Raw genomic sequence first — 20273 nt, forward strand, 5'->3', positions numbered from 1 at the left:
AAATTGTACCAAACCTATTCTTTTAGTTTCTATTCATCAACACTTTATCCGAACCCAAATTGAATCAAATCGAACAAGCCATACTTGCACAATTGAAAAAAGCTGTTTTTCTCAAAAAGTCAGAAGTGGATGTAAGGGGTTTTGCAACAAAGATCTTCAAGTGTAGTAAGTACAAACCAGAGGTCAGCTAACCAAAGTTTGTCACTCCCATGTATATTTATAAGCTTACCCAATACTAAAGTATGTTTTTTCATTGAAAATTTGCCTCTAATAAATTACTTCAGCTTGATTTTGACTGTGAAAAGCAGGAAACAAAGGCAAAGATGGTGAAATTTCCAATACCTTGGTTTGGTGGTCAAGTCAAGAGCCTTGTTACAGTTCCAAATACTTTACGGGATTTTCAAGGGAGTTGCACACAATGATGCTGGTGTAGTGGCACACAGATGACCCCAACAGATGTGGGGTCAAAGGTCCTCTAGGCACCTTTGTTCCATAACCACAAAAGGTATAGGACATTTTTTGTTTTTGCTATAGCCCCCGAATGAAATGTATTTAATTATGTTTGTACTCACTCAGGTAGCATTGTGTGTGAATTTTACATCCAAGTAAGTGCTATTCTTTTTTATGGGCATTTTAGTGTCTAAAATGACCCAAAGTGAGGGTTTTTTCAATTTTGCCGTCCATTTCTAATCGTCACCCCATAGACTTTACATGTAAAATAAAAAGGCTCATAAAAATTATATAGCACCTAGTTGGGATGTAAAATTCACACAAAATGCTTTTTGAGTGATTACAAAGATAATTAAATACTTTTCATGCCGGGGCTATGTAGAATTTATTTTAATGTATTCTTTGTACAATGAAATTTCACAATAAAATGTCCATTGGAAACAAAGGTGTAGGGGTCACTTGAGGTCTTTGACCCAAATGGTCAATATTATATGAATAAATAATGGGTTGCTGCTTCCACATATTGTGATGGATTTTCAGGGGACTTGGACACCATTAAAAGTGATCAAGTGTTTATACATTGCAGTTAAACTTTACTAGCCATTGTATCTAATAAAGTAATGCTCTAAATACTGTAAAAGTCAATATTTTCGCGAGAAGATATTTTCGCGATTTTGAAGATTTTGTCAATTCTTGCGAGAATTAAATTTAGCGGTTTTGATATTGATACAATAGAAACCTAATGCAAAAGGTTATTTTCGCGAGTTTTTATTTTCGCGATTTTATGTCCACTCGCGAAATTCGTGAAAATAAAAACCTCGCGAAAATTTCTACTTTTACAGTACTGTATTGTATAGGAGAAAGTGGTGTGTGTGTGTGATATAGTGCAAGGAAAGTAGTCACAACCAAAAATTTCAAAATACACAAAATACATTTTTTTACCAACAGAGTTATTATTTTGTCAAACTTGGCATTAGCAATATCATCAAGTACAAAACAAATTAATTTCTACATCAAGGACTGCCATTTACAATTTGCAGGCAGGAGAGCATTAAATTGATTTTCCCAGATTGGTTGTGATCATAACATCTTTTTTTTTTTTGCCCTTTGTTCTAAAGAGAACCACAATATAAACGTCGAAAATGCTGAAAATTTCAGTTGATTCTGACACTCTGTGTTCATGAAACTAGCATTTTCTAAGTCAGATTTAAGGAACGCAGTATGAGAGAGATCACTCTCTTCAAAAGGCAGTCCTTGATACATTTACAAGTTTTTTGTGTATACAGATCCCTAGAGTACATAGCGTAATGTAGGTTTAATACTGTATTGTTGACAACAAATTATTGATATTTTTATGCTAGACAAGTTGAGCATGCATGTCTTCCAAGCGATGAGATGTTGATGCTTCCAATTATATTCCATGCATTGTCTTGTTTCCTGTATCTCACACACTCATAGTGATATTAGCAGTAGATAGTGAACTTGGTAGATTTTTGTTTCCCTAACAAACATTTACACTAACACTATCCTATAGGCCTATTTAAAGTCATAAAGTTTCATGAAGACTTACGATCGATCTTACCCTTGATTTAACAGAACTGTCAACTTCTTGGAATTGTTTGATATGAAAGGAGGGTATATTTTTTATTAGGAATTACTTTAAGTATTTCCTAGCCTCTTAGCCACAGGGTTGGTTGGCTACAAAAGACACAGAGTATATGTGACTGGACGCGGCGAATCAGCCGTAAATTAAAGTCGGCCCGGTCAATTTTGTTTTATTTCGTGTTTAGACAATATATACCTTAAGTTTTAAAATGGTGTATCATTTGACTTCAAACGATATCCAAAAGCGGGGTTATGATTTGTTGAATTCTGTTCCTTCGACAAAATTGTATTTTTTATCGGTTCTTCATGTGTCTCTCTTTCTACATTTCTGGTAATAAATATCCAACAGTCATAATTGGCGGTCATTTCAAATCATCCCCAAGTCAACGAGGTTCAGAAATATCCTCTCATTGTTCATTGTTGATTATACATACCTAGACAAAATACAATGCTTTGTTATCTACCACTTGAACAGGATTTAGCCAAAGCAAACAAAGACAAGAACTATTCTATAGAAATAGGTAGAAGCTTATTATCCTCTTCAGCAGTAGTATTATTGATTGATTTAAACAGCGTTTGATAAGATACTTATGCGAATAGCAATTGATACACCTATGAATCGACCTTCACATACATTTTACACTTTAACTCAGAATACAATTTACTGAGTTTACGGCTGATTCGCGTCCACTCACATATACTTTAGGATAAACTGGGGTACAATTACCGAATAGCGTGCAACTTGCTAGACTTGAGTTCAGTCCTCGTTTACGGAGTTTAGGGTTAGGGTTGGGGTAGGGCAGTCTTGTAATAAGACTAGTAGAGTTGCACCCTATTCGCAATTGCTACTGGCATGAGTCGCGCCGACCCCAAGTTTTCAACATTTCAGGATTGTTTCTGGACGGAGGTCGGCTGAAAAACAAAATTACGTTTACATGACTTTGTCGAAATTTGTCGTGTGACAAGAATGAGTGTATAGATGACTAGTGTTATGAAATTATAATAATGTGTATCTTTATTGCCTTATGTACTCCACCTGTACACATCCTATCATAAACTACCTCATCTACATAGATTGTTATCACACTTGTGACGACAATCATGACTTCCCACTCCATTTCACATTACAGCTGTTCATCATATTTATTTTGTGAAACGCACTTATCTCTGATTGGTTGCTGTGGCAATCTGCTGAGTGGAAATTTATGGATGAAATTTGTATCGTACGCGTTAATAGCTCTGACTTTCCAACATCGCATGAGTACGAGCTCGTCAAAGGTTAAGTAAAAAACATAATATCATCTGCACTGCATGATAAATGTGTCTACTAATAATGTTAGATAGCACCATCATTATTCATTGCACAATATTATTATCATTGATATTATTAGTATTTATATTAGTATTCCTAGAACCAATCAGAAAAGCTGTTAGAAACAAATCGCCTGTGTTTCTTCGTCTTGGCAGCCTTGCCCTGGGCAAGAGTCGCTTCCGTCTTCTTCCGAGTCGTCTCATTGGCAACCTTCTTAGCCTGCGCCTGGTCCTCAACCCTAGCGCAGAACTGACGGATAAATCACTGGCCGTTTTGATGGAGTACGGATGCAGGAAGTTGTTTCGATGGAATAGATTCTTGGGATTCTTCGATGGCACTTGCGACACTCTTTGAAGACAAGCTACTGGAGGAAGCCGATTTTGGAGATCGGGTCCTCGGCTGAGTTGCGCTGTCTGTGAAATCTTCAGTGTATGATGGAACTCTTGATGTGGTTTTGCTTGGTGATGAGAAGTTTGATGAGTAGACGCCGTGATTAACAGAGCGGCTGCCTGTGATTGGTAGGTCACCAACTCCAAAGTTTCTGGAATGGAAGAAAAAAAAGTTGCATAGAATTTAGATTGCCTCCCTCTCTCTTGGAAGCATTTTATTCAAACTTTGCATTTTCACTTCATGTTTGAAAAAGAATTGCAAAATTTTTCCATTTTATTTCGGGAACTTCATGACTTTACCATGTTCTGAAATTTTCAAATCTCAATTGCATGACATTTCCATGATTTTCACAAATTTTCAAAATACTTTTTGAGACTCTGCTGCCTTCATATGGCAAAACAACATAACTCAAGACATTTCTTAAATGCAAGTTATTGATATGAAGCTATAGTATAACCACCATCTAGATACAAGTGATTTAGTAAAGTTACATTATTTTGCCAAATAAATCCAACTGTGCGTGCTATTTTTCAAATTTGGCAGAACAGCATTATTATATCTACTTACTTTTGGTGGATTTGAAATTTCTATGTTATTCTGTATACATTTTTAATACTCTATGATATGGCAGAGTCACATAACTCATACATACAGTTGTTGCACAAATATTCTCCGAGTGCAGCCCGTAACTTGTTTTGGCACATTAAATTGTTCAAAATTGCAAAATTAGGCCAAAATACATCAATCTACCTTTGAAACGGTATGAATTTGTTAGCAGAGACTGTTGGCAACCAAAAGAGCACCTCCGATATACCCAGAAATACATGAAACGCAAAACCTCAAATTTTTAAGTTACGCTGTTTTGTCATATTAGAGCAGCCTATGGGGTTGGGGTATGTGACTCACCTGGTAGATGCTCCTATAGGCTGCAGCAATGCTGCGTTCCTTATCTCCTGTAACATCTCCAGTTGATGCTGTCTTTGCTGTTACATTCCTGCTGCAACTGGCTGCTGCAGATGCCGCTGCTGAAGCTGTATCTGTAGCCATCTTGCCGGCGTCAAAGATTGGGATTGGTGCTGGTTGTTGACCAGCTGCTACTCGAGCCTATTGTGAAAATAAAAGGATTAATTGAGCTCAAAATATCCAAACTGCATGCTATTTGAAAATCCATCTGTTGCATATTTGTCACGCTTGTTTACTTTTATGGCATGACAACTCAATGTGTATCTTGCGCTTCCACTATGCACAGTGCAACAGTGATCACATGCGCCAGTGTGGTATGGCTGGAACGCTGGACCCAATATTGATTGACCGGCGACGGCTGGGAAAATGGTCTACACACTATGATCTCAAACATAATCATCTGACCAATAAACTTCTACATGCATAGAATGACCTTTGAGTGTATTGGCATGATTGGGTACAAAAACTCATATTCCACAACTTGAGGTCAACTTTTGAGCTATACTTATTGAATGGCGGTTAATGAACTTTGCATAGAAAATGAGATCATTTTGGCTCCTAGCATGCCTAGTGATATCTTACCTCAGCTAACTGTCTAGCAGCCTGTTGTCACCCTGGCAGCCTCTGTTGTCACCCTGGCAGCCTCAGCCTGAGACTCCAGTAACCGCCGTGCTGTCTCCGTGTTAGATTCCGCCGATTCTTTGTGTACCTCCACTAGCACCCTCTCTGCCTTGTTGGCCATAACAACGGCACATTGCTTGACCTCCTGGAGTTGCTTGTTGGCATCTTCCACCTCTTGGCGAGCCTGGTGAGAAAGGTGATAATATGAAATAAGAGATATGTATTGTAAATTGGTGGCTTTTTTTAGGGCGCCAGCTACGGCTGGGGCACTTTATTGGCATGACTTTGTGAAAAGCGTCTAATTTCACTCTTGCTAGATTTACTTCGCAAGGCAGAACTTGAGAAGCAAGCAGTCGAGTTGGAGAGGTGCAGTCACACCTTTGGTCTCCATATTAACACAGCCAAAACCCATGTTATGACCCATGGTAGCAAAGGATGGAAAGCCAATCAAGCAGGTTGAAAGGTTCAAATACCTTGGCTCAATGGTAGGGTGTGATGGAGACTCTACACCGGAGATCAATGCTCGACTAGCAATTGCCAGAGATGCCACCAGCCAATTAATAGGATTATGGAAGGCTAAAGCGATCAGCCTGAAGCTGAAGAAACAACTGGTGAGATCCCTTGTCTGGAGTATAGCCCTGTATGGTGCAGAAAGTTGGACCCTAAAACAACGCGATATCAAGAAGATAGAGTCGTTTGAGCTGTGGGTATGGCGCAGAATGCTTCAGGTCAGTTGGAAAGATAGGAAAACCAAAGCATGGATCCGTCAGAAAGTGGGCATCACAGAGAAACAAGGTCTGCTCAGTCAGCTGAAGAAAAGAAAGATATCCCTGTATGGTCATTGGAAGCGGCGTCCAGATAGCATTGTTCAGATAACGATAGAAGGAGAAGTAGAAGGAAAAGCCAGGCCAGGTCGAAGGAAAACAGGATGGATTGATAACATCAGAATGTGGACTAATGGTGGAATGGCCGTGGCAAGAGAGAAAGCACGCAAGAGAATGCCGACGGTTCTGAGGACTATGGCAACGCAGCAGCATGCCCAGCAAATAAAATCACAATTTGCTTGGATTTGTTTTTATTATTGTTTACAAATATGCATGGGATGAAATCTTGTGCGTAATTAGCTTTGTTTGAAATACAAAATTAATGGACTGATAAAAACACCAAATAAACCTAGACCTTTGACCCAGTTTACCGCCTCTTAGAACCTGATAGAGAGATGGCGCTATTACGATCGCAGAGTAAAAAAAAAAAAAAGATCTCCAGATCTTAGAGGATTCAAAGCGCTGTAATTTCGCTGCAATGGTGAATCATCACAATCACGTCGCATCAACTAGGCCAGTTGCTGCTTAAGCGGCGCACACCTATCCGCATTTAGATTGTAACATCCACTAATTATCTGTGCAGCTCCCCAAATTCCATTGGGTGAAGGAAGTTTTGATAACCAAACAACTAATCACCGATTTTTGAGATACAGGAGGAAACCGGAGATCCCGGAGAAAACCTGCGAGAGCGAGCATGGAATCGGGATAAACCAAGTGCACATGAGTCCTTGGGCCGCGCGCTTGAACCGGGACCTCAGTGGTGCTTGAAGCGAGGAACTACCGCTGCGCTAGCTCGCCCTCCCAAGTAGACCTATGCTCCAGGTGAAGAGCGACGCGTGTTATTTAAAACAGTTACCTAATACCAAAATCATTAAAATCCTGTATAGGCTTGTCATTTTTGTTTGAAATACAAAATTATTGGGTTAATAAAACACCCAATACACGTGACTTTTGTGTCGCTTTTAAAGCATGTTAAACAAGTTCAAATGCTCTTAAAACCTGATATCATGGCGACTTTCCGTTAAATCAATAACCAGGAATGCAATATTGTCAGGTATTACAACCGACAGTTATAATAGCTTATAATTATCATACTATGTCCACTTGGAAAACAATCCTTAACAAACCTATATTTTAAATAAAATAATTCTGCTCCAACAAAAATAGTACCTGAAATGGTAAGATCTTTATTCCTTTTTATTTGAAACCAACCCTCTTTCGTCCCATGCAGTACGAGCTCACATCTTTTCTCACTGCAATAAAAATTCTTTACTTTTCCTAATCTTTCTTTGCTTACTATGCTAATGTTACATGATTGTTTTTAAAATTTAAAGAAAAAAACTGTATCCAAGCGGTTACATTTCAGCCCCGGGGTGGAACTTCAATATGAAATGGATATAGGTGTAGGGCTGGCCAGTAAGGGGCATCCGGTGATAGCAAAATATAAAAAAATATATGGTCATTGCAAGCCTGAGAGCGTGATTTTTGGCATTCTGTGAGAGCAAAATTAGTGTACAAAATATGGGGTCATTGGGTGAGAGAGGGACCGTTTGGATCTAAATTAGGGGGGAATTGGTTGAGAATATTTTAATGGGGTCTTTGGGTGAGAGCCAACTCCAAAAGAAGCCTCAAAAATCATTGATACACGACTCGTTGCTGTTCAGATGGAAATATTAGGGTCTAGGTCTTTGGGTGACAGATCTAAAGGAAAACTATGGGGTGTTTGGGCGACAGAGTATGTGCTGGTAATGGGGTCTTTTGGTGCCAGCCATGGTGAAAAAGGAGGTCTTAATAGCCTGGTCTTTGTGCGACAGAGCACGTGCTGGTAATGGGGTCTTTGGTTGACAGCGATGGTGAAAAGCGGGGCCTCCCTACATACGCGTCATCTCCAAAGTGGGAGTGCCCCCAATTTCAGCACATCACGTCAAAGCTCCCATTGGGCGCCCTATTCCTTTTTTAAAGGAATTTTTAAAAGGGGAGGTAGGTCAACTTTTATTGATAGGGTTCATTAATACAAGTTATCTCCAACTGATCCAGTACATAACTCGTCAACCCACAGTGCTCCTGGAGCACTTAAGTTATGGTGCTCCAGGAGCACCGTGCGCTAGAATATTTAAGTTAGAGTGATCCTGGAGCACTACAGTTTGAGTGCTCCTGGAGCACAAAGCCTTTATGATTTTTTTTTTTACCACTGTTATATTGTTATTTAGTTTCAATCCGATTTTAAGCTGAATAAATTTGTACACATCACTAACCTTAAAGACAGCAGCTGCAGTTAGTTCCCTCTGCAGGATGCGTGCCAGAGACATGCTTTCTTGTTGTGCAAACGAGACAGCCCTGGTCCTCTCCATGTCCGTCAGCTGCCTCACGGATACCTCCAAAGATTCCAGTAGGTTCAGCTCAGCTGCCATCTTCAGGTACAATGCCCGGGTGAATAATATGTTTGGGTTTGGGGCACATTGCGTCCAATATTGTAAACGGGTGGCACCTTGAGAAAAAACAAATTTGATGTTGATTTTTTTTTATCAAGTTAACCCCTATAATGAGATAATACTTAACATGCAGAAACAAATGATAGGTAAAGTAAAGGTAAAGGAGCGATCCTGTATAAACAGTGATCGGAGTGCCCATCTCTCTTTCATTGGCGATTGGGCCAGACTCCTCCATGTAATGTTGCTATAGGGGGTCGCTACACCTCCTCTACAGCGAGTCTGTTACCTTCCCAGCATTTAAGAATGCGGTACCCATTTAAACACCTGGGTGGAGAGGAGTAATCGAGATAAAGTGCCTTACTCAAGGACACAACACAAAGGCGTCGCCGGGGCTCGAACCTGCAACCTTTCGATTATGAGTCAGTGCCCATTCCGCTAGGCCACCGTGCTCCCTATAAATGATAATTCTTGTAAAAAACCACACAAAATTAACTTGTATGATAAGTAAGAAGACAGCTTGCAGTTTGCACACAAAAAGTTGTGTCAGAATTGTTTTTAACAGGTTACTTAATATTATGCTGTGAAAAATATTTAATAAGGAGTATGAATGTTTGTGATTTTTAATGTTTGTGATTTTTACAATTGAATACATGAATACAAAAGCCACCTAAGTCCATGCGAAGTTATTTTGAGAGAAAAACCAGTGTATCATTTTAATTCCTTCAGTTAGATTTACCTGGTCAATATGGTAAGTTTTACGTGCAAATGAGTGGATTAACCTGTATTAGGTATGACGATTAGCATTTCAGGGACTTTGTGGGGTTCATTTTAAATTTTGGACTTAGGTGGTTTTTGAATCATATACAAAGACAACAATGTTAGAATGAGATTACCACTAGTAAGATAATACAAAATAAAGCACACAGGTATGTATAATGTTGATAAGCATTCTGCCATGTAATATAAACCACACACTTTCCTTTATTAAACCCATTTTTTGTTCAAAAGTCATTCTCTAGCAATGAATGTGTTACAAGTGGACTTTTATACATACTGGATTTCAATCAATGTGTTACAAGACTCAAATCATGGAATTGGGTGATTCTTTACCAAGGTAAAGTGAAATAAACCCCACTGGTTATTTTGGCTACTTAACCCTAACGCTCCTGAATGCTACAAAATACTACTTGATATACATGTATGCGCTGTTCGTGCATGCATCCACGTGGTGTGATGGCGCAATCGCCCTAAGTGATATATAGGCACGGTTTAAGCTGGTGTGAAGCCCAAGACCGTGGCAAAGTGTCGCCGACCGAGTGCTTGGCATGCGAGGGTCTCGGGTTCGAATCCCACCCAGAGCAAACAACTTATTTCCTTCTTTTCTCTCTTTATTCTTTCCTTCCCGTCGCCAAAAAGCCCTTAGGCGGTTAGGGTTAGGTTACCACTATCGAAACTCAGTATAGGCTTCCTTAACCCTAACGCTCCTGAATGCTACAAAATACTACTTGATATATGCGCTGTTCGTGCATGCATCCCACGTGGTGTGATAGCGCAATCGCCCTAAGTGATATATAGGCACGGTTTCAGCTGGCCAGCGAAGCCCAAGACCCGTGGCAAAGTGTCGCCGACCGAGTGCTTGGCATGCGAGGGGTCTCGGGTTCGAATCCCACCCAGAGCAAACAACTTATTTCCTTCTTTTCTCTCTTTATTCTTTCCTTCCCGTCGCCAAAAAGCCCTTAGGCGGGTAGGGTTACGTTACCACTATCGAAACTCAGTATAGGCTTCCTTAACCCTAACGCTTCTGAATGCTACAAAATACTACTTGAGATATCCGCTGTTCGTGCATGCATCCCACGTGGTGTGATGACGCAAGCGCCCTAAGTGATATATAGGCGCGGTTTAAGCTGGCCAGTGAAGCCCAAGACCCGTGGCAAAGTGTCGCCGACCGAGTGCTTGGCATGCGAGGGGTCTCGGGTTGAATCCCACCCAAACAACTTCTTTCCTTCGTTTCTCTCTTTATTCTTTCCTTCTTTCCCTTCCCGTCGCCAAAAAGCCCTTAGGCGGTTAGGGTTAGAGCATGAATTATGATATGTCAAAACTACTCTGTTGACCTGAAAAACACAACAAATTTGGCTGCTTCCATTTAGGTGTACGCTCGTAAGTTGGAACATGTGTAAACATTACAAAAATGCCACAAAATCAGATTTGGAAACAAATGAACCAATTTCATATCGTAAGATCATATATTACGGCTTTGATGTTGCTCAAGTAACATTAATATAAATCTCTATTTTCTGTCTGAGTTGTAGCAAGCCTCGACTGAGGTCTCTCAACGCCCATTCCTTCCTGTTGGCGTTCCCTTAACCCACCCTCATCAGAACTGGATCGTATCGGCCTAAAATGACTCAACATATATCAAGATGGCCGCGCCCATTGCAAAACGTGTTTATCAAAGTTCGCAAATAAAAAGTTGTTTCAATACTGTTGTTATCTGTTTCAACAATCACTCATCATAAAAAATTTCATAGCATTTGTCACATGAAAGTGGACCAAATTGCCACAGATAACCATACAATGTACAATGATGTAAAAACTAACAACACCTTGACTAAATCATCAGCATCAGGGTAGTATATTTGGGTGGTGCCTCACAACAGGTTTTATCTCTCAATTTTCCATGGGGCTAACAATTCAGGGGCAAGTTTTGTGCCCTATATGGCTACAAAGTAAGATGGCGGTGCTTACATAATAATAATAGTGGTTGCTAAAACTAGCCCATATGACAAAATTATACTTTTGCAGTGTTTAAGCATGGAATGGATACTCCCTTATGAAGTGATTTTAGGATTTATAATTTATTAAACTGCATCAAAGGTTATATCACAAGTACAAGTTTCCAGGGACAAAATCTTATATGGAGTGGGACAGGCTCTGGGGTGCACACCAGTAAATAGCTCCCATTGACTTTCTGTACAAACAGGGTCCAGGAAAATGTCATTTTCTTGACTCCAGAGCGACTCAGTTCTTCAAAACTTACCCTTTCTGCAAGTCGAAGGTCAGATGAAGTCATCTATTGTAGAATTTATATACGGAGTCCAGCATTTTTTTCCAGAAAAATGCTGACTAGATCACCCTATAGCCCATACAGCATACACCACCTCACGAATAGCTTGGTGTTTCTGAAATGTAACACATTTTGAAAGTTTAGCCAAATTGTAATAAAAAGTCAGATCCTGCTCATTTTTCAGACAATCTATTTCCCAGGCCTAAATGAGGATTAAATATGAATCAGGGCCTAATAGTTGGGTTTTAAGCCTTTTCTAATGTATTTAATTTAGTCGTATTGCACGTTTCCTCGTTTGAAACACTGATTTTTTGCTCCCAGGGTGTAGGAGACTTGTATTTACTGGTGTGCACTCTAAACAATTTTTATGTTTTTATGTTTATATAGTAAATCATAAATTTGGACATTAGTAAACTTAATTAGACTGGTTTCTTTCAGTTTGAAGGGGCTTTTACTATGCAAATCAGCTAATTGACATGGTACTATTTTTAGAATATTTTGCTATCTACTGCTGATAGCAATGACAAAATTAACTAATTTCATGATTTCCCATTTCAATTTCCCTAAATAAGAGCAAGCAAACATGAAGATAAGCAAATTGCATAAGCAAATGAGGAGAAAATACATGGCCAGTGGTGTAGCATCATAGGGGTGGGGTGGGGTGGGGGGGGTGATAGAGCATCATGTCCCCTGTCAATTGATTTTGAAAATCCCTGAGGAAAATGGCAGAAAAAGTGATTGGGTGCCCCCTAGGGCCTGGTGATGCTCCCTCACTCCCCCCCCATAGTGGTCTGTGCCACCCCCCCCCCCCCCCACCAACCCCCACAGGATATCTCATGCTACACCACTGTACATGGCTAGTAACTATATAACATAAGCCCTAGGAGTAGAGCCTGGGTACAGTGATGAAAATTAGCTTGCCTAAAACATGTTAAAGGCTGACCAAAAATGGTCACTGTAATTTTTAAGCTTACCAACATTGTGTCCAATGCAGGTTCCAGTCAGCCAATCACAGCCTTCTAAATACATGCTCGAAACATGGTGGGAATGCTTTTCTTAAGCTTTTGCAATTCTATGATAGAGCACGACAGCAGTGCCAAATTTGGAAGTCTCGCGATGCATGATCATGCACCGTCTTACAATGCTATGTCAGTGATCTGAGTGATCCGAGTATCCATTTCACTGATTTATGCCCTATTTGTACACAACTCTTACCTTTATACTCCTTCAATAGTCAAAATTCTGCAGGTAGTTAGCTAAACAAGCTAGAAATCACCTAATTGATATGTTACACAGTCATTTGTAGCTTTGCTTTGAAGGATTTTATCGATAACAATTTAAAACTCGAAGGAAAACATTGTGACCGAGGTCAAAAGGTCAAAATTGTACAGGGTGCACACCAGTAAATAGCTCCCATTGACTTTCTGTACAAACAGGGTCCAGGAAAACATCATTTTCTTGACTCCAGAGCTTCAAAACTTACCCTTTCTGCAAGTCGAAGGTCAGATGAAGTCATCTATTGTAGAAATTATATACGGAGTCCAGCCTTTTTTTCCAGAAAAATGCCGACTAGATCACCCTATAGCCCATACAGCATACACCACCTCTGAAATGTAACACATTTTGAAAGTTTAGCCAAATTGTAATAAAAAGTCAGATCCTGCTCATTTTTCACAGACAATCTATTTCCCAGGCCTAAATGAGGATTAAATATGAATCAGGGCCTAATAGTTGGGTTTTAAGCCTTTTCTAATGTATTTAATTTAGTTGTATTGCACGTTTCCTCATTTGAAACACTGATTTTTTGCTCCCAGGGTGTAGGAGACTTGTATTTACTGGTGTGCACTCTCTGGGGACTGATCCAGTAATGGGGATAAGTATTGAATGGGAGGGGACATGCCATGTGACTTATCACTCACCTTGCTGTCCCTTATTAGCCTCCTGGTATTTCTTAGTGTAGATGTTGATCACGCTTAGCCATCATTTAAGGACCTATCCCATGATGGCAGGTTTCTTGCTCCTAATATACTGGCAGCTTTGTTGTTTCTGGCATTGTTGAGTCCCTCTCACGGAGGTAACCGAACCTTAGGGTTCGCTGATGACGGAGACTGATCTCACCTGGGACCATGTGCTTGAACTAAATATGGGAAAAAAGAGGTCATGTGAAGAGACAGGTCAATATTTATCACTCTTAAAACTTGGTGATGTTGGCATCTTATCAAGTTGAAATTGTACGAAATCATTTTATTGTAAAATGTTAGTTAGTCAGGGAAAATTGTACCTGGTAAGGTGAGAATTTATGGTGCTATGATTAAAGAAAGTTAATAATGAAAAAATAATACTTTTCCTTGAACTCACCCCCACCCACCCTCTACCCACATCATATAGAATTCATGTGTTTGTTCATTTATTTGTCTCCATATGATCACCGACTATAGTATTTTGCTGTAAACCTTTGGCGAGAGTGTACTTCTGCACACAACCGTCTTTTTCGCATTGGACCTGTGTTAGGAATCTTTCTGGTTTATAAATAGCACAATGTACGGTATACTTCGTAACTTCTAGAGGGTTTCAATTCATACTTATAATTCGCCTATGACGACTGGGAGGAGATGAGATTTCCACCCTGGGCTAAACCCTTTTGTTACCGTTGGGGAGTGCAATACGTGATTGATTACAAATCAATAACTCGCAGCTTGCCGATTGATTGTAGATCACTATAAATCGGAGGAGCCTTTTGTAAGCTATTTGACCCCGATCTTATTGTTAGAATACAATTGCTACCTTCTAATTACGTTTCCATATCAGGCCAAAAGGATGTATGCTTTGTGTCAGATGTATGTACTGTACTTCTTTTGTCGTGGTATGAAATTAGAGACCAAAAGTCCCGAAGCTTTATTCTAAAAAGTACAGATAAAACGCATTCTTCTTTTTGATTTTTGAGACAAGAACTATTTTGTGTGCAAGATAGCCTGAAAAGCGTTTTCTTTTGAGAATTGAAATTCCTTGTAAATCGTCAGTTTTACCGAGGTTTGTTGTAATTTTTCGTTTCCATGAAAGTGGTCAAGAAAAAGTTCAAAAATATCATATTTTTGGCCGGCAAATTGAAATGTAATTCAGGCTATCTTGCTGTGTTGCAGCTTCGACTTTAGAAGTAAATATATATGTGGGACATTTCATATTTCTTTGAGGTGTTCTCTGAATGATGTCAGAAAGATCATGGTTCAATACAAAACAATCACCAAAAAATATTCACTTGCCAACTTGATATTATTTATTTTGAAGCCGGTCCCTGCATGCATGCATCCATGGATCATAGATTATCAAAAAACATGCAGGCAGCTAGTCTCTGTCCGAGACGATAAGTATCTATTAAAGTTGATTTATTATGTTCATACCACAGTGCCTGGCCACAGTGTGTTCATACAAACAGGGCAAGAAAGTTGTTCTTCGGATTCCTTCATACTATATATTTTATTTCAAGGTGTTTAGAAAACATATGTTATTCTTAGCGGGCTTAATTCAAATAGTCAAGTTTTATGTGGCAGTTTTCCAAACGAAGAGAGACTTGTGTCAGTCTAGAATTTTACTTTTTTCAATGCATTAGGGACGCACCATTTGATATCAAGGTTGGGGGGGGGGCTGGGTTGTGACAATTTTTTTAGTAGGCCTACCCAGGGCTGTCAACTTTTTGGAATTGCTTGGCGTGAGACAGAGGCATACCGGGATTTTCCGACAACAATGTTCATTTTGACCTGTGATTATTTGAGCCACGGCCCTCGAGAATCTGAAAAGAGGGGGGGGGTAGGGACAACAAATTATTTGGATGATGCGTGAGATTTTACTCATTTTCCAGCTTTTTGCGTGAATTTTACTACCAAGGCGTGAGATTATGTGCGTGAGACCGTGAGAAAGTGACCCAATGCGTGAGACTCACGGCCAAAGCGTGAGAGTTGACAGCCCTGGGCCTACCTCGGTAAAGCAATTTTTTAGCACCTCGATAAAGCAAATATAGTTTTACATTTTGTAGCACCTAAATTTCGCGTAGCACGAAAAACGTTCTTTTTATGTTATAATGAGTTCATATCAGTTCAAGTCAGCTTTCGTGGTCAGAGGTAAAAAATAAAGGTTTGGGGGAAAAAAGTCAAAAATAATCATCAATTTGAACCGGTATTATTGATGGGATATGTACATATACCGGGGTTTTTTTAGCGAAACTTTAGCGAGACTGTAGGCCCAAAACGTTTTATTGAGACAATCCGCCCCCGCACAAAAACTTGGTATTTTACATTCATTTTGGTGCATGATCGGGGGTAATTTTGGTGGGAAACAGGCTCCTTGCCCCCTTTCTTTTCCTATGCCTTCCCGATTTCTTTCATTTTTTTTGTTATCTGGGCACTCTTTTTAAGGAGCACTCTGCCCCGCTGGTTACTACGCTTCTGGTTCAAATGGTGAGTTTTAGCATGTTTTTTTTTTTCATGAATTTTTTCAAAGGATTATTTTCTTCAAAATATAAATAGGTTCATGTGAGGATATCTCACCAAAACCATACTCGGATCCATCCCCACATATGGCTCCCATCATCACATTTCTTTTTGACTTTGGGGGTGGACTCTGGTGAAAATCTTTGAAGTGGAGTTAATCAAGTGTTTTCGCTCACAGAATAACTTTTCACAAACAAATGCGAACAAAATACTTGCCAGTTTGAAGCCAAAATAAATATATCTGATGAAAAATGGAGCACCCTTGCCACCAAATCTTTTTTCTGCTCGAGGTGGAGCAATTTTTTTTTGAGGGGGGGTGGGGGTCTGAGGTGAAGCAATATTTTTTGATCAGATGGAGTGCCAATTTTTTTCCAAAAAACTACCAAGCCCCCCCCACCTTGATATCTAATGGTGCATCCCTTAGTTATATAGGTTTATACAAGACATGTAGTGTTGTATTTTTTTTATTCGACATCGAAGTGATTACATAACTCTTGTCACGGCCGGTCGTTGCATCTATCAAAGAAGTTTAGTCAGACTAATTCGGAGACTGACGGGACACTCCCACTTTGGAGGTCACCTGCGTACTAGTAATGTAGGGCTAGGTAACATGTCAACATCGCAGGAGTACGTGCTCGTCAAAGATTTACAGCAATTAATTATAAGATGTACATTTTAGTTTACCAAAGCAGTTTTAACCAAATGTTTCAAAATATAAACAATTCAACAAATGCTTTACTAACAATGAAAAAGCATTGTGTTGAATGTGTTCTAAACAGGCATGTCATTTACAATCTAGCCTATACATCTACTAATACATTCCTTTGAAATGCTGGTTGGAAAAAACTAACCTTGGGTATGTAGTTTACATTTTCCACATTGCTGCCTTCCTCACTGATTGGCCCTTCACTCAAGGTCTCCCCTCAGAATCACCAGCATCACCCCTGCTGCTGTATAGACTAGTCTATGGAGAATCCAATCCCTCATTCACTGTAGAAACATGGATCTGTAAAAGAGAGTACATACAAATAAAGGGTAAGCGATGTGTTTCAGCAACATTCTAAAGGTCAGTCCAGTATTTTATTCATAATTTAACTGCTGTTTCATGGGGTGCATCTTCCACGCTTGGACAATTTTGAACTGTTTCTCTTGTTTTTAAACTCGCAATTCTAAATTCCCTATTGACTTATAAATGAAAGGAATATATCCATGTGTTGTTATTTTCACAGTAGCAGCTTGGAACGTGAAAAGCGTGAAAATAAATATAGCACAAAAATTTCCACTTTTACAATAATGCTCTTTTATCCTGGAATGTCTTAGTCAGATGCCTCAACAGAGAAAGTTTTATTCCTTAACAGAATTACTGATAATATGGAGCTATCATCAAATACTTTAGTGACAGATTTCAAAAACTTTCAAAACAATGTTTTCTCAGACTTTGCCGATGTCCAAGTCCTTACCTGTGGTACTCTGACTTGGATCTTATCTTTGAGGGTGGTGCCAGATGGTAATCAAGTCTCTGCCTGACAGTGTGTCATCGACTGTATGCAGCCTGAATATTGGTTGCTGCATCTGATTCTTTGTTGTGAACACCCGATACACTGGCTAACTCTGACAAACTTCCTACACCTAAAGAAAGTCAGTAAAATCAATTCAATTTCTGAATAAAACCTAAAATGACCAAATTGAAGACAAGGACTTGATCATTGTTGTTTATAAAAATTGATACATCAGTTTTTTCCATAGAAATAAATAGCTGAGGATTCAGGTTTCAGCCATCTTTGTTCAGGCATGTAGGAAAATTTGTGGTATTCATGTCAATCATGTGTTGCTCAGAATGTATTTGGAACTAATTACTACTTATATGCAAGACTGTAATTTGAAATGTCTCATGGTGTAATGTACGGATTGTCTCCAAGTAACATCACAAGTTTATCATATTTGATAAGACGTTGTGGTGCAATTCAACATAGGCCTACATCACCCTAGCCATAATCATGTGAAAGACAAATGAATAATATTGCATGAAACACATCTTTATATCTTCTCTGTAAACAAATTTTCTCTTTTTTGGCATCTTATCCAATTATGCTATACACATCATGATTCGAATGTCGAAGCTACTGAACATGCTGAACAGGCGTTTGCTTGAGGAATCAATGACATCATGATACAGACCAGTGAGACCACTCAACAGCACCCTTAAGGGGGTACTACACCCCTGGCCAATTTTGTGTCTATTTTTTGCATTTTTCTCAAAAATTATAGCGCATTGGTGACAAGTAAGATATGTATATTATAGGGCAAGGACTATGAACAACTATACTGCACTGGAAATTTTATTTCAGCACAGACAACAGTTGTGGAGTTACAGTCAAAAATGAGGGAAACCAATATTTGATCAATAAACCAATAACTACTTGCCTTGAGCTGCTGAATTTTCAGTGCAGTAGTTGTAGTCTTTGCCCCAATAATATAAATATCTTACCTGTCACCATACGCTATAATTTGTGAGAAAAATGCAAAAATAGGCACAAAATTGGCCAGGGGTGTAGTACCCCCTTAAGTTATTAATAACATTCATTAAAGGGTGTCGTAAAAATGTTGTCACAGAGATTATACAGTCTCCTTATCAGTCGGTTTATGTCGTGCTGTTTCTGATAGTGGCAAATACAGAGCGGGGACGAGACTACACTGCATTTGTGGGTTCATTTTAAGCTCATTTATGGCGTGTTTGTTCAATGATGTATCAAAAAAAAAATTTGGGGGCGCTGCTCCAAAAAAAGTCATACCTTTCAAATTCATCCGATTTAAATGAATTGAGTGGCTTGTCTGCTTCCGATTTAACCTGACCTTTATTGCTAGCGACCCCAAGAGGTGACCGCCTTCCATGTCTGCTTGAGAGTTTGCTTTGGTAGCTGGAGGGACATTGGCCTGTAACACAAAAGAATTGCAAACCAAATTATGTGGAATAAGAACAAGTTGGACAAAAAATACTTTTATGACATCAAAGTTCACAACCACTAGTAAAGAGACAACAGGCTGTATCAAAAGGATTACACATCAGTTTATGGCCAAAATTGTACCACCTAATTTGTAGTTTCAAGTAACAAGAGCAACATTCATATATGGGTTATTCGTTCAAACTTTCGGGCCACGGAGGACCCATAAGATGAACTCGGAATGAATTCAAATTTTGGGAATCTTATTATTTCATCATTTGGCACATTTTAAGACTAGCTACATAAAATCTGGTTGACAAAAGGGGGGCATGATGCACCCTACCCTGTACTACTAGAAACCATGTGCAATACCCCAGGTACAATAATGCTTCCTGGTATAACAAACTGCATTTAGAATGCTACACGCAAAAGGACTATAAAATCTCGATATCAGGAGCACATTAGCAACCCCTGTGACGCATCGCTCACACTAAGTTTACCATGGAGGGATGATGGATTAGCATATTTTTATGACCTGTATTCCAGAGATGTTTTTCTGTTCTTATGATAGAGTTCTCTGTTACTTAATTGTCTACAGTCCTGTATTCACAATTTATAAATCGCAATATATAAATTCTTGATAAAGAGAAATGGAGGTTGCCATTTAATGGCAGGGTGCCAGTATGTCTGGAGAGTTGACCTCTAGCACAATGGGTGGTCTTCCTGTACTTTTAAATGGTAAGGCAGTTGACTTCAGCAACTAGTCGCTCAAAATTTGGTGTTTTTTACCGAATAAAAAACATTATAAAATCGGTTTCTCATAACATATGTAAGTTACAGGATCCCCCAATCTTCAGATTTTTGACACATATCATTTTTATGAAAATTCATGAATACCTACATCTTGTTTTCCTATTCATTTGTATGGAGTGAATGCTTATCTAGATACTCTTTGGTGATACGATGTTGTGTAATGGCTCTGCCCATGTACCCCATGGTGATATATAAATAGCTATTTATAAATAGAGAATACAGGACTGGTCTACGTGCGTGATGACAATTGGATGTGTTTTCTGCGCTTAAGATAGTGTTGGCTGTCACAAGAAGTCCTGTCAATAACATCTATGCTCATTGAGTGGACTGCAACAATTTTCTTTGTGTTTGAAATCCAATGGGTATAATTATT

The 20273-nt window shown here is 39.2% G+C and overlaps 1 long non-coding RNA gene across 1 annotated transcript; it reads right to left on the minus strand.

The window, feature by feature from the left end:
• Positions 1–13749: 13749 nt before the first annotated feature.
• Positions 13750–19065, minus strand: LOC140144440 (uncharacterized). The gene is made up of 4 exons (XR_011857890.1): positions 18938–19065; positions 17606–17774; positions 16997–17151; positions 13750–13798 (listed from the first exon to the last, which is right to left on the minus strand). It is a non-coding gene; the product is annotated as an uncharacterized lncRNA (long non-coding RNA).
• Positions 19066–20273: the final 1208 nt, after the last annotated feature.

Source organism: Amphiura filiformis, unplaced genomic scaffold (assembly GCF_039555335.1).
Source record: "Amphiura filiformis unplaced genomic scaffold, Afil_fr2py scaffold_55, whole genome shotgun sequence".
In the NCBI taxonomy this organism is placed as follows: Eukaryota; Metazoa; Echinodermata; class Ophiuroidea; order Amphilepidida; family Amphiuridae; genus Amphiura; species Amphiura filiformis.